This window comes from Conger conger, chromosome 9 (genome assembly GCF_963514075.1).
Source record: "Conger conger chromosome 9, fConCon1.1, whole genome shotgun sequence".
Taxonomy (NCBI): domain Eukaryota; kingdom Metazoa; phylum Chordata; class Actinopteri; order Anguilliformes; family Congridae; genus Conger; species Conger conger.
In genome coordinates, this window is record NC_083768.1 from 10,197,849 (window position 1) to 10,212,355 (window position 14,507).

Consider the following 14,507-nt stretch of genomic DNA (forward strand, 5'->3'; position numbering starts at 1 on the left):
AATAGAATGATAATGGATGAATAACAAAGTGGAAAGTCCAGGGCCACATGATCTGTACTACCAGCTCATTTCAGGAATTAGTTCTACCACCCAGGCTGAAGAACTGTACTAATTGCAGTGGCAAATCTAGGTGACTGGAACACAATATCGGGGAGTACTTTTACTTTCTGAACCTGGATTTTCCACCTCTGAATAAATGAATAAAAAAGGCCTGATGCAGGAAATAAAGCACAGACGTTCCTAATTTATTTCCAAACAGATTCCCTCGCATTTTCTCTCCCCTTCTCTCTCTCTGGACTCGCTCACTCCAAAGTTATATTTTTAGAGTTATTCCTTCCTTGTAAGGGAGGGTTTAAAGGAATTCCTGTGTGTCATGCATTCTATATTCATGTTTACCACAAACAGTATAAAGGATCATAGTGTAAAATCCCTTCTGTCATAATGAAGACATACAAGACAAAACATGCACTCTTCCCAACGGCACCCACATTAGACTTGACCGTAATGAAAATCTAAACGTAAAACAGAGGAGCTGCTGGTTTAAAAAGTGAAGAAAAGTAAGGTTTGAAGTTTGTAGGCCGGTCTGAAGTAATTCACTCTGTGGGACTTAAGGAAAAAATAAATAGTTGTATGGAAAGGGAAAATATCATCCTACTCATCCTACTCCAGCCAGACTGGTTTGTATTAAAAGGAGTCATGTGTCTAGACATGTGCTGTTCCCTTCCCAGCCCATATGTATTTATTCAGGGTGAAGCAAACTGCAGCCTGGATAACTAAGATTGGACAATTAGGAATTTTAAATCTTCCAATTAGTTCTAACATCACCTAGTCACACATCAGACATGACTGAACACTTACCATTCTGTTAGCAGGCTGTGCTAAAGTCTTGAAACAGCTGGTAGCTGTTCAGACCAGCTCCCCGCTTGACATGGTTGAGCTGGTTGACCAGTTCAGACAAGCTACCAGCACTAGCTGGTTGACAAGCTCATAAACAGCCAGACCAGCTTTATGACCAGCTTGACCATGCTGGTTGACCAGCTCATACCCAGCTAGACAAGCTTAGCTAGAGTTTACAGCAGGGTTACCATAAGCTGTAGAAATGTATATTCTATGTTTTACCTTTATCCATTTCTCATTTTGGCTTGGAATGCCAAAGCAGTGCTCGATCTCTGTCCCTTCACTGCAATGTAAATCTGTGTGGTCCACACACCCAGCACACCCTGGAGGATCATGAACAATACAGCTGGCTGTGTCTTTTCTGCGGCTGCAGCACCAGAGGACTGTGCTGGATAACTGCGCAGACGGTGAAGGCAGACTGCAGGTTCCCGAGTGACCAGAGGGGTCAGTGTTGAGCAATGGTGTCGGGGGGTTACCATAGCAATGGAAAGTCTCCCTCAGTCAAATCAGCAGTCTGAATTCAGCGGTATTATGCATAGCTGCACAAGGGCCTCGACAGGGTATTTTACATTACAGTACGTTTAGCAGATGATTTTATCAAAAGTGATGAACAATGGGCACATACCGAAGATCGTTAGAACAAGTACAGGCAGACAGTACAACTCACATAAAGTATTATTATCTACAGCTATGGACATTAAGGGCAGTACACATGGCCTATATTTCTCTTCAAAACTATGCATTTTTAAATGTGTAAAAGAGATTCCCCCTTCGTCTGAGCCCGCCTGGTGAAGAAGGTACGGAAGTAAAAGGCACTCAGGATGGGGAGGACCAGGGTAAAGCTAAGGAAGGGAGTGGCCATCCAGCTAAGTCCGGGGGACCCTACCCCCGATTGAAGAAGGTAAAATAGATGGCTGTTGAAAGCATACTTACAATACAACAACAACTCAGATAATACTGTCACACTAAGTAATGTTGAGACTCTTATTTACATCTCCAAATCATGAACCTGAGCTCTCCAAAGGATTAGTGATTGCACATGTGAATATATGCAGTGTCAGGAAAAGGACACATGAACTGAACAGCCTTGTCCAGGCTAATACCATCCATATACTGGCGTTATCGCAGACTCATTTAGATTTCTCCATTCAGAACTCGGTGGGGGTGTGGCTACTTATATAAGTCATCTTCCTGCAAAACTGTGTTCAGAATTCATGTTTAATGATGTAGAAGCACTGTGGGTTCAAGTACATTTGCCACATTTGAAACCAATACGGGTGGGCTGCTGCTATAGACCCCCTGGAGGACACACTCAGTATTTTATTGATGTATGTGAAATGATAAACAGAGTTGCTGATGCAAAGAGTGAAATTTATTTGCTTGGAAACATGAATATAGATTGGCTAGCTGGTAATTGTTCCGTGAAGAAAAAGTTCATCATTAATTAGTGCTTGTCATTTGTCACAAATTGTTTCCCTGCCAACAAGAGTTTTGACTCATTATGTTGGACATACTTCTTCGACATGCATTGATCACATTTACACCAATGTCTAAAGCGAGTAACAAAATTGTATGTAAAAGGTCTTACAAAGATTTAATTAATGACCATTTTATAGAGGATGTGAGAAGTGCTGATTGGAATGGTGTGTACGCAGCTGATGGAACAGCCCCATGGATTGATGAAGCTATGAAGAGTTCAATGAAACAGAGGGATGAGGCTAAAATGGTGTCAACAAAATCTAATATATTAGAGGGTAGATTAAATGACAGTAAATTGAGAAATCAAGTGACTAAATTGAACAAAAGTAAGAAGAAGGGATATTATAAGCAAAGAATAAGTGATGCTAAACATGATGGAAAACAACTTTGAATGAAATCGTGGGAAGGAAGAATAATGAGTGTGCTTCTTTTGTACAGGCAGAGGGGATGTTTTTAACAAAGCCATTAGACATTGCTAGCTGTTGTAATAACTTTTTTGTCAGTGAAGTTGACAAATTGAGGCAGAATATGTGTGGCACCAATTCTGACATGGGCAAACTGATAAGCATAATTACATAATGAGGGGTAAAAGCTGTACATTTGAATTCAGTTTGAAGTTAGAGAGGTTAGGAGGTTGTTGGAGTCCCTTCCTGATTATGGCTCTGTAGGTACAGACAACCTCAATAGTAAGGTGCTAACGCTAGCTGCTGAACACATTTCAGGGCCTATATGTCATATATTGAATAGATTAGATAGTTGGCTATGTGGGTGTGTCCTAGAATGTGGAAAGAGGGTAAAATTATACCATTGCTTAAGGAAGCTAAATCATCATTCAGTGGAGCAAACAGCAGACCTATGAGTATTGTTCCTGTGCTCAGAAAAGTTATGGAAAAGATTCAAGTCTATTTTTCCTCTACATGATTCTACAATGTAGTATGCAGCAACCTTGTGCAGCAAAGTCAGGTTTTATCAAAAGAGTTGGAAATAGGGCATTAATGGATCAAGCTGAATAAGCTGGTTCTAAACATATCCAAGACTAATACTATTGGTTTCGGGTCAAGGCACAGACTAGCCTAAATTGGATCTATATGTATCTAGAGAACTTACTTGGTTTAGTCCTTGATAATCATCTGTCATGGTTGGAGCATATTGATAGAATTGTTCAAAAAATGGGTGTAGGCATTTATATGACAAGACAATGTGCACCTTACATACCATTCCGTATCCTGGAATAAGTCTGTAGGTCATTCATTTTATGCCATCTGGATTGCTGTTCGGTTGCATGGGCTTCAGCCTAAAAAAGAGAGCAGACTAAATTACTAAATTAAGTTGCTCAGAACAGGGCTGCTAGGCTTGTTCTAGGTTGCTCTATTAGAACAGGCATTGAGAAGATGCACTTTAGTCTTTTGTGGCTTAATGTGGAGAAGAGGCTAGCCTCACATGTAGTGACATTTTTTAGTAATACAATACGTACACATGAGCCTGAGTTCTTCCAGGATGAAATATGTTTTTGAAACAATGTTCATAGCCACAAAACCAGAAATGCTGGTTTCTGGCAATGGCAATGGCAATATTATGCAAACCAAACCAAGAACTAACTCCCTGAAAAGAACAATACTTTACAGAGCCATTACAATTTGTAATCATTTACTCCTTGATATTCGACAAGAAAAAAAACATGATATTGTTTAAAAAGAGACTTAAGACGTACTTATTGGGTTGCTGATGACAGGCTGCTGTTTATTTTGGTTCTTTTGGTCGCTTATTTAGATTGGAGAGATGTCTGCGTTTTTGCGATGCTTTTATAACAATCAAATTCTATCTTGTTTAAATTTATTTTTATATTGTTACTTAATGTGGTTTTTGTTGTAATGTTTCTTGTAATGTTTGTTGTGTGTGGAACCCAGGAAGACTAGTGAATTGCAATGGCATGAGCTAATGGGGATCCTTTAAATAATCAAATAAACAGATCAACAAAGATCCCGTCAGAAATCTTGAAAAATATGTCTACCGGTCCCGTCAGATAAGACAGCAGGGTGACTGAACCATGTGTAAAGTGTGTGTATGACTAACACGCTGGAGATAATGCTGGGCTTGTCCTCAGGAGCCTCTGTGTGCCCTACAGGCGTGTAATGACGTAACTGAATGACTTCACTCTGATGACAGGAGTCTGGGCCTTCACCCAGTCAACGCTGTTTCATGCTACATGCAGACTGTGCGCTTGCATAAGACCTCTATTCTGTACAGACATAAAACTGCGTGCGTAAAAAATATATAACTTTTTATGACCGAACGCATAAAAGGTTATATTTTGTTTCAGCCCCCCTGACTGGTCAGAGGCAGCCCTGGCTACGCTAAATGAGTGGAGCAGTAATGTGATCGTCAGCGAAACCCTAAAAGGCCTCAAACTCTAGCCCGTTAGAGCGAGCGATTGATCAGCCACCCAGTGCCCCCGTCACACAACAGACCGCAGGAATGACAATGGCTGATCTGTGGGTCCAAGATGAGGGTGGCACTCTCACCAGATCACGATGTGGTGGCATAGCACCTGGGCATCACTGCTGCATAAAACACTCCTATTCTTAAAACGTAAAAGGGTTAGGATTAGGGTTAGGATTAGGGTTAGGATTAGGGTTAGGATTAGGGCTAAGATTAGGGTTAGGATTAGGGTTAGGTTAGTCAAAAATATTTATTTCCAAAGTTGTCCCTTATTGGGGCCCCTTTGGAAAGAAAAGTTTGCACTGGGTTTCTTCTTCGTGAATTTGGGGAACAGTAGTGGAAGTGGCTAGGCACAACACATGTTGGAATGATAGAAGTGTAAAACAGCGTCAAATCTATATAATTGAAATCTGAACGGTAGGTCCCAGTGATATCTGCAAGCTCTTATATGAATTAAAATAAAAAGATGTTTACTTGTGACTTGTTTGCAAATGTGATATTGCTGGGACATGCAAGGTCGGTGTTTCAAATCCCAGTGTAGCCACAATAAGATCCACACAGCCCTTGAGCAAGGCCCTTAGCCCTGCATTGCTCCAGGGGAGGATTGTCTCCTGCTTAGTCTAATCAACTGTAAGTCGATCTGGATAAGAGCATCTGCCAAATGCCATTAAAGTAAAGTAAAGTAGTTTGTGTGCATACACTGTACTCCTCATGACCTCAGAGTAGTGATTTTCCATTTCATGTCTCATGTTATGAGGTCAGTCTCAGGTCTCAGTCGACACCTGCCACCACACAGTTAGTAATGTGTGGACTCATCCCATACATTCACAGTGATCGAGTGAGTCTGAAGTAAAAATTGGTCCCAAAAGATACAATAATACAAATGAATATATTTCTAAAAGCCTAATTATTCCTGCATTATTCTTACCTAAATTTGAGTTTAAATGAAGTCATTACAGCCTGTGAGGTTGTACACTTCCCACAGCACTTTTTGCAGTGTAATTTCCAGAGGATATGTTAGTCACTGGCATTGAAAAAGTGAAAATTTGAAAGTTCCCAAAGCAATGGAAGAAGCAGAACTCATGAAAGTATCATAAACATAAGCTGCCTTTAGAAAACAGCATTTCCTTCAGCCCACTAGCAGCAGACTGCTTGGTCATCCCACCCACTGTCTTAATCAGAGTCCTGGAGTGAGGTCACCTCCCCCTGAAACCCTCCACTGATTCAGTCTCTCTCTCTCTCACCCTCTGCACCATCATAATACATCTGGATGGGGCAAAAGAAAGCCCTTTGTCCTCATCCCAGGGGAGGAAAGGGTAATATGTGAGTGAACATGTTATTAGAGGCCTCCTGTCTGAGGATGGGGGTTAGGTTAGGGTTAGGATTAGGTCAGGGTTAGGTTCAGGTTTGGGTTAGGAGAAAGAAAAGTGAATCTGACAATTCCCAGTGTGGTGCTTACAGGGAAAATAGATGCCATTCTTCATCCTTATTTCTCCCATTGCTCCTGTGTGAGGTTCAACTGTAGGGAGTAAGGGGCAATGGTGGAAGTGCAAAGTGGTGAAAGTGAAAGGATTGTAAAGGATGGTAAGACTGTTAATGAGTGTAGATTCTATAGAATGGAAATCTGAATGGTAAGGCCAGGACATATTGTATCTGCAAACCAAATCAATTTATTTACATTTTTAAAATTATTTTATTTCACTTGTTTGCCAATGTGGTATTGCTGATATCATGTGTATGGGCTATCATGTATAGAGGTTTTTGTTTCCATCAATTTCTCTTGCTAAATGAGCTAATTGGCCATATACACCAACACTAGTTCACTCAGATTAGATCATGGTAAAACCATATCATACAGGGACCCAAGGACAGTCTTTGACTGGCATTCATGCATTCATCAAGACATGTTGCAAAAATGTCAGATGATGTAAATGTTAGAACCAATTAAATAATTCAGACCAGGGTGTCTCGGTGGCGCAGCCTGTAGAGCACTGACCGCATCCTCATTGCGAGCCGCGACGTTGGCGGTTCGAATCCGACCGTCAGACATTTGTCGCATGTCTTTCCCTCTCTCTCGCTCCCATTCTTCCTGTCTCTCTATACTATACTATTCAATAAAGCTGAAAAAGGCCTAAAAAATATCAGAAAAAAATCAAATTAAGACCAGCAGTTGGCATGAAAACCAGAAACAGATACGACCCTCATTGCCCACCTCTGGTGTACACTGTGTATACAGCAGCGCCTCATTGCCCACCTCTGGTGTACACTGTGTATACAGCAGCGCCTCATTGCCCACCTCTGGTGTACACTGTGTATACAGCAGCGTCTCATTGCCCACCTCTGGCGTACACTGTGTATACAGCAGCACCTCATTTCCCACCTCTGGCGTACACTGTGTATACAGCAGCATGTGAGATGGGGTCCTACCTGCGCAGGTGTGTGTGTACACTATTCCTCAAGACCTCAGTGCAGTGATTTTCCGCTCACTAATGTTTTATGTCACATTGTGATGTTGGTCCCGGTTGTCAATCAACACGGTGAGTAATGATGCACTCAGCCCGTCAGCTCCCAGTGCCCCTGTTACACACCAGAATGTGAACCCTCAGGGTGACAACGGATGGCTGGCGGGAGGGCAGGCCCAGCGAGATCTCCCGTTTGATCATCCTGCTGTCACAGCTCCAGCACTTCGCTGTTACATTCACCACTCCGGCTCAAAGGTTTAGGGTTAGGGTTTGGGTTAGGCTAAGGTTAGGATTCGGATTATGTTATGGTTATGATTAGGGTTAGGGTTTGGGTTAGCCTGAGGGTTAGGTTTAGGATTAGGGTTAGGCTAAGGTCAGGATTAGGCTAAAATTAGGATTAGGATTATGTTATGGTTAGGGTTAGGATTAGGATTAGGGTTAGGATAAAGTTAGGGTTAGGATTATGTTATGTTATGTTAGGATTAGGGTTAGGGTTATGAAAAATTTAGGGTTAGGATTATTGTATGGTTAGGATTAGGATTATGTTATGGTTAGGATAAGGTTAGGATTAGGATTATGTTATGGTTAGGATAAGGTTAGAATTAGGATTATATTATGGTTCGGATAAGGTTAGGATTAGGGCAAGGGGCAAACAATCCTGACAGTTCAATGTGATGCCTAAGGGTTTAATAGATGCCATTCTTCCACCTCCCTTCTCCCACTTTTCCTTTGTGTGGGGTTCATATTTACTCATTTAGAAGAAGAGTAAAGCACTCTAAACTCTTCTTCAAGCAGCACCTCTCCCCGTCCCTCCCTACCTCCCTGTGAACCTTAAATGTTGTCTTTCTGTGATTTACTTTTTTGTGTATCGATATTTTTAGTTGGCTAGGTAAACAGTGTTTGGCTAGTTAAGTTTGGTCACTTTTGCTTTGTTGTTTGTTTGTTTATTTGTTTGTTTTAAAAAAAGAAAAATTCTAATAGGCCCTTGTCCTTATCTTTGTTGTACAGGTAGCAGTTGAAATTGTACTTCCCTCTAGGGTCTTTCAGCGCACTTATTCCTGGTTATGGGTATGCACTTTGTTGTACGTCGCTCTGGATAAGAGCGTCTGCCAAATGCCATTAATGTAATGTTATGTAAATGAAAGGGTTGTGAAGCGCGATTCAAGTGTAAATCAGTGCAAATTTTACAGAACAGAAATCTGACTGGTAGGTCCCAGACATACCTGCAAACTCTTATCAATTTATTAAACATGTTTTAGTTTTTTGTTTGCAAATGTGTTGTTGCTGATATTACCCCACACTATATAATCCAATGCAATAGATGGGGGACCCACCTGTGTTGGTCAGTGTGAGTACACTGTATTTCACATGACTGCAGTGTAATGATTTTCTGCTTATTGATGTTATATGCTTCACATTATGAGGTCTGCTCCAGGTCATTCAATCCCCGGCGAGACACAATTAGTAATGCTTATACTCATCCCATCAATTAAGTCTAAATGGAAAATGCCACAATAGACAAAATTATATTTATGTGAGTACTTGTACGTCACAAAGCACATATTAATGCAGTATACATGCCTGAGTCACCGGCATTGATCATGTTAAATTTTCAAAGTTACTGAAGCAATAGAAACAGCTCATAATAGTATCATAAGCATGGAACAGAAAAGCAGCGTTTTCCTTAGCCCTCTAGCAGCAGACTGGACTCGGTCATTCCACCCACGGTCTTAATCAGAGTCATGCTCCGTGCTTTCTCTCAGGGAGCGGAGCTAGCCGGCTCACGGCCCCCTGAATACCCCCCTCCCCCTCCCCCCCCAAAACTCCTGGAGCCCTCCAGTGGAGGTCTGATTCAGCCTCTCTCTTTAGCCCGCAGAGCCGTCATAATACATCTGGCCTGGGCTGTGACATCATTGCAGGCAATGAAAGGGAAAACGCTTGACTGTACATGTTATTACAGGCAAAAAAAAAAAAACCCCATGACTCAGCATATCATTAGTCTGTATGTGTTCGTACAGTATGAGTTTGTGTGTCTGTGTGGCTGTCTGCAGCTGGCAAGTCCACAGCTTTGTTGAAAGTGAAATTAAATCATAAGTTCTGTTCCTGTTTAAAAGTGACATTTCCATATAAGGAGGAAAAGGCAGAACTGAACTTATGTGACTGAATGAAAAGCATGATGCGAGTTTGGTGGGTAGAAAGGATGTGTGTGCGGTTGAGGAGGGAGACGGTTTGCAGGATCCTTCACATGATCAAACGTAATGTGCGGCTGGCAAATCATTCTTGTTCTACCCACCGATAATCTCACAGGAGATTATCCATTCAACACGCTGATATTAATGGTCTTTTATGTAGACGTGGTGTTGGATTACAAGGCAGTCTGTGGGTGATTGTCTGTGCCTGAAATTGAGCTTACCTGTACAAGGGTGTACGCTCTCAAAGCAGCTCACTTGGTTGCTACAATGCTCCGAGGGCAAGACTTCCACCAGTATGAAAGAAATTTATCTACGGATTCTGCAGTGAAGTGCATAAATAAATCAGATAGCCTCTGGCATTAAGTCCTCTGAGTATTAAGCCCAACAGTTCTTTAGAACATGTCAATTAACACTAGCAAGACACTAGCCAAGCCATTAATTAAAAAAAGGTATCTAAGAATTCGCAGTAACAAGCTCTCGAATGTACAAAAAAAATCTGCCCTGCTTCAGAGAAATATCTTGACGCGTAGGAGAGATTCGCAGCAGAGTGTGACTTTTTAGTGGGAAGTGTTATAATGGCGGTTTTTTAGGTCTAAAAATCACGAACGCGTGACACACACAGCCCTCACAAACCTGGGGCCTTGGCTAAAAATACCGGAGAGGCAGCGCATGATCCGCTCCCGTGCGTGGTCTCTTATCGGGATATGACCGGCGGGGCCCGGAATAGTAGCGTACGAGTGCAGGAGCGTGCTTCTGGGTGCTTCTGCGCCTGTTCCCCCGCCCCCGTGGTCTCCTGGCGGCCATCGGCGAGTGGCCGCTCCTCCGGCGTGGGTGGCGGTGAAGCCGGGGGTTGCCAGATTTAGGACAATATGCACAGCTGGGTCGAGGTGGGGAGCCAGCGGAACCATTTCGGCGGACCCGGGGAGTGGGGACCGATTGCAGACCAGAGGTTGATGGAGGTGCGAATCGGTTACAAACTCTTTCTTCAGTCAATTGGTCTGACTGGACATTATATTGCTGCATTATATTTACATGATAAAACTGGACATCTGGCGACCCTAGCTGGCACTCACATTTAAGTGGATACTGCGTCTACCCCGTTCACACAGGTTCTTTGGTGTGCTGCCCCTGCACTTGACTTCACACCTGGAGGACTCGGAGCAACAGAACAGAAGCTTCTGTGATTCTGTAGACACATTCAGGCTGTTGAAAAAGGTCACAAGGCAATATTTTTACCTCACAGCTTCAGTAGCTAGCGGCTTGTATAATGCTGTATGAAACTGACATAAAAATTGACATGGCTGTCATGAACTGTCATGTTCCAGCAAGTGCTTTTGTTGGGCATCGGATCATAATGCTTATCAACACATCTACAATGACAACATTTTCCAGTCGATCGCAGTTGTGAATCGTCAAACCTCAACGGTTGGAGAGTGATTACTGCTACCAGAACTAACACAGCAGGTACAGACATTATCTTCATCACGTATTATCTTTCATCATCGCTTCATCACTGCTGATGACACATTCAAAGCCCACTTACTTCTTTGTAGTCGGATTCACAATAAGAAGGACACTAAGTCGGCAATTCAGTTAATGAACAAACTTTTACTCCGCAGCAAGAAATATGATTTAGCATTATCATGTTCACCATTCTTTTGTTTTGATGTAGAGTACTTGGACCCTAAAGCAAGTGTGCTCCACTTCTGCTATAAACATTGACGAAATAAATAAATCTTATCCTCTTGTTTTTTTGCTTGTTTAACTAGTCAGCATTCATAACCTATTATAATCAACGTATGCTGTTGAGCCCTGTTTGTGCTTTGGAATACCCCAATACACCGAATAAACTGTCGCCCCATTGTATGAGTAAAGAGGGGCATTCGTACGATCATCTCTGCAGTCAACAGCGGTATTAACCAATACGTCTAAACCCTGCAGGCTGTCCCTGTCTGAACTCCTCAGTGAATAGAGTTCAGGCTCAAGCTTTTCTTCAGCGATACTTTTGCTTATTTTATTATTATCATTATTGAATTTGTTCATATTATTTGTTAAAGTATTCTGCATCATTTAAAAAATCCCCCTTGAGCTCACTGTGTTCATAGATTGGTAGAGATGAATCATTCAGTTCACAGAATTAATCAAACATAAACATGTGGAAGCAATCGGACACCATTAAAAGGTCAACTGTGTGGTGTTTACATTGGAAACCACAGCCCGCACTTAAATTATTTAACAGTTGATGCAGGGAGGAGAGACACAGTGTCATTACACACGGAGGAAGACATGACTTTCTTACAAACCAAAGGAAATCCGATACGCTGGGACGCCAGTGAGTGCTGATACTCACAAGTTTCTCTCAGGCCGCCGGATATTGACCTTCCAGACCTGAGTACAGTGGGATTTTACCACAGACGTTCAGTGACTCGGATTCACCACAGACCTTCAGTGACTGGGTTTTACCATAGACGTTCAGTGTTCGAGACTAGAGGAACCTCCGTGACGATGTAGATGAGAAGTGACTTCCTGGAAGCGGTGTCGCAACCACGAGATCTACGACAGCAACCGCCGAGTCTATCGTCACTCGCAGTGGCTTATGCGGGATATGGGGGGTTGATTTCCACATAATTAATCAACCATTTCCTGTGGAGAATTTGGCTTTGAATCAATCTGGATTACATCCAGGCCAGACTCATTGCTGTGCTGTACTAAATCAGTCTGGATTAAATCTACGCGATATGCTTTGCTGTGCTATGGTAAATCAGCCTGGATCAAATCCAGGCCAAACATGCTCTACTAAGTACATGTCCCTTTCAGGAGAACTTTAATATGCACGAACCCCTATCCAGATATTGGCAGTTTGCGGGTCTCCTGTGGCATAAACAGTATGACAGGGCTTATGTTTCTGCGGCTCTGTGAAACATAGCACCCGGGTGGTGGGGCAAGAGGGGCAGCGAGCCACGGTAGAGTCGCGTTCAGACAAAGGTGTGCGGAACCCAAAAAAAAAAAAAACAGCACAGTGGCAGCATTCATACCTGCTCCACAAAGCCCTGCGTCTCCCCGGTGACTGCCCCGGATACGCTCACTGTACTCCTGGACTCTGCCTGAACCCAGGGGCTGAAACCGGACCCCTCTTCCCTGGCAAGAGCCCCACCATACACCTGCCCTGGCTGGCAGACTCCGCTTCCCCGGGCCTATCGCATAGTTTACATTTTCATACCGATTCACGTACTTGAAGCAAGGCAGGACAAGTGTGTCTTTCGGTTCCCAGAAGAGTGCTGTACTATCCCTGCGTCCCGGGCATTGTTATTGTGTTACTGTGGTGGGTTTTAGGAGCCAGGGTGCATCTGCTCGCACACATGCATGTACTCAGACATCACAGGTGCAGGCGTGGGCAAACACGTGTGCATGAGCAATCACGTCTGCTAACACGGATACGGTCTCAAGCACATACACACACACGCACACATGTGCCCATATGTAAATGCACAAGTGTACAGAAAAATCTCTCATGTCTCATGTTTACTTGGCGTACCCAGGGCTTGCTCATGGTATTTACAGTAGGATGCACCAGGGCAGCTGGAGACATCTGGGGCAGCCTGTAGCCTAGTGTCTAAGGTGCTTGACTGGGATCCAGAAGGTTGTTGGTTCAAGGCCCGGTGCCGTAAGATCTGCACAACTATAAGGCCCTTGAGCAAGGCGGGGGGTTGTAGTCCGTTTAGTCTGATCAACTGATGAAACAGCAGCTAAATAACATTATAATTATTGTCGTTATTATAGAGCGCCTTACAGTAGATATCTACGGACATTTTTAACAGTCAAAAATAGAATAAAATAAAATAAAATAAAATAAAAAACCTACTCTTCAGTGGGTTAGCTAGTGGGTGCACTCTGGCTCTGAGTTTGCAGGACACTGAGGTTTTGCGACCCCTCCTGTCTGAACTGTTCTCATATCTCTTGAGGCGAGTGTGTGAATTCACACAGAGACACACAGATATTCATACATGCACACAGTCACACACAACATCCAACGTCCTGGCGAACACCGGAGCTGTGTGTCACACAATGTCTACCTGATCTTGGAAGCCTTCAAATGACACGGTCCGTCTATTACCTCTTTTGCTCACTTGCCACCTGTTCATTATATCGTAAAAGATGAAAATAGAGACATAACAACTGACTGTATGACTGTAGCATGCAAGCTTATCTCCAGTGGATTATTACCTGACTATATTATGCATTTCATAGAGATTTCAGATCATTTCCACACTGGAATGTGAAATATAAGGAGATATTTAGAAAGATGCCGTGAAAGAGTTATGCATTATACTACCACTAGAGGGACCAGTTGAGTTAACTGTAAGCCCCTTTCCCCTGCCAAACCATAGATAGGATCATTCATTTATGCTGGGCTGCTACAATGGCTGTACTTCATACAACAGACAAAAATCGCTGGAAGATTAAGGGGAGGTTAAGAGGTAGATAACAATTACTGCAGTACAGGTTTTTAATTAAATTACTGAGACAAAGCTTCTTTTACTGTGACATTATTATCCACTGTAGGCCTGCAAGTATGTGTGTGTGTGTGTGTGTGTGTGTGTGTGTGTGTGTGTGTGTGTGTGTGAGTGTGTGTGAGCGAGAGAGAGAGAGAGAGAGAGAGAGAGAGAGAGAGAGAGAGAGAGAGGACAGAATCTAGGACAGAATCCATAAGTGTTTGAAGTAAGTTTCTTTTTCACATACCAGACATGGGTGTAGACCGTGTCAGTTTTCTCTGAAAGAAAACACATTTGTGTTTGTCTGTTTACATCCTCAAGGGAAGGGGGACAGCCACACTTGAGATTTCTTTGTGTGTTCATTTTATGGTCATGTGGACCTTAAACTAGGCTTTATAATCTAAAACACCTGAGTACTTGTCCTCAGATAATTTGTGCTACCACATATAGACATAATAGTTCCCCCCCCCCCTCCCATTACTAGGGACCACAGAAGCTGATAAATTGAACTCTATAAAAAGTTGGGCCAAGAAATTGTAACTAAC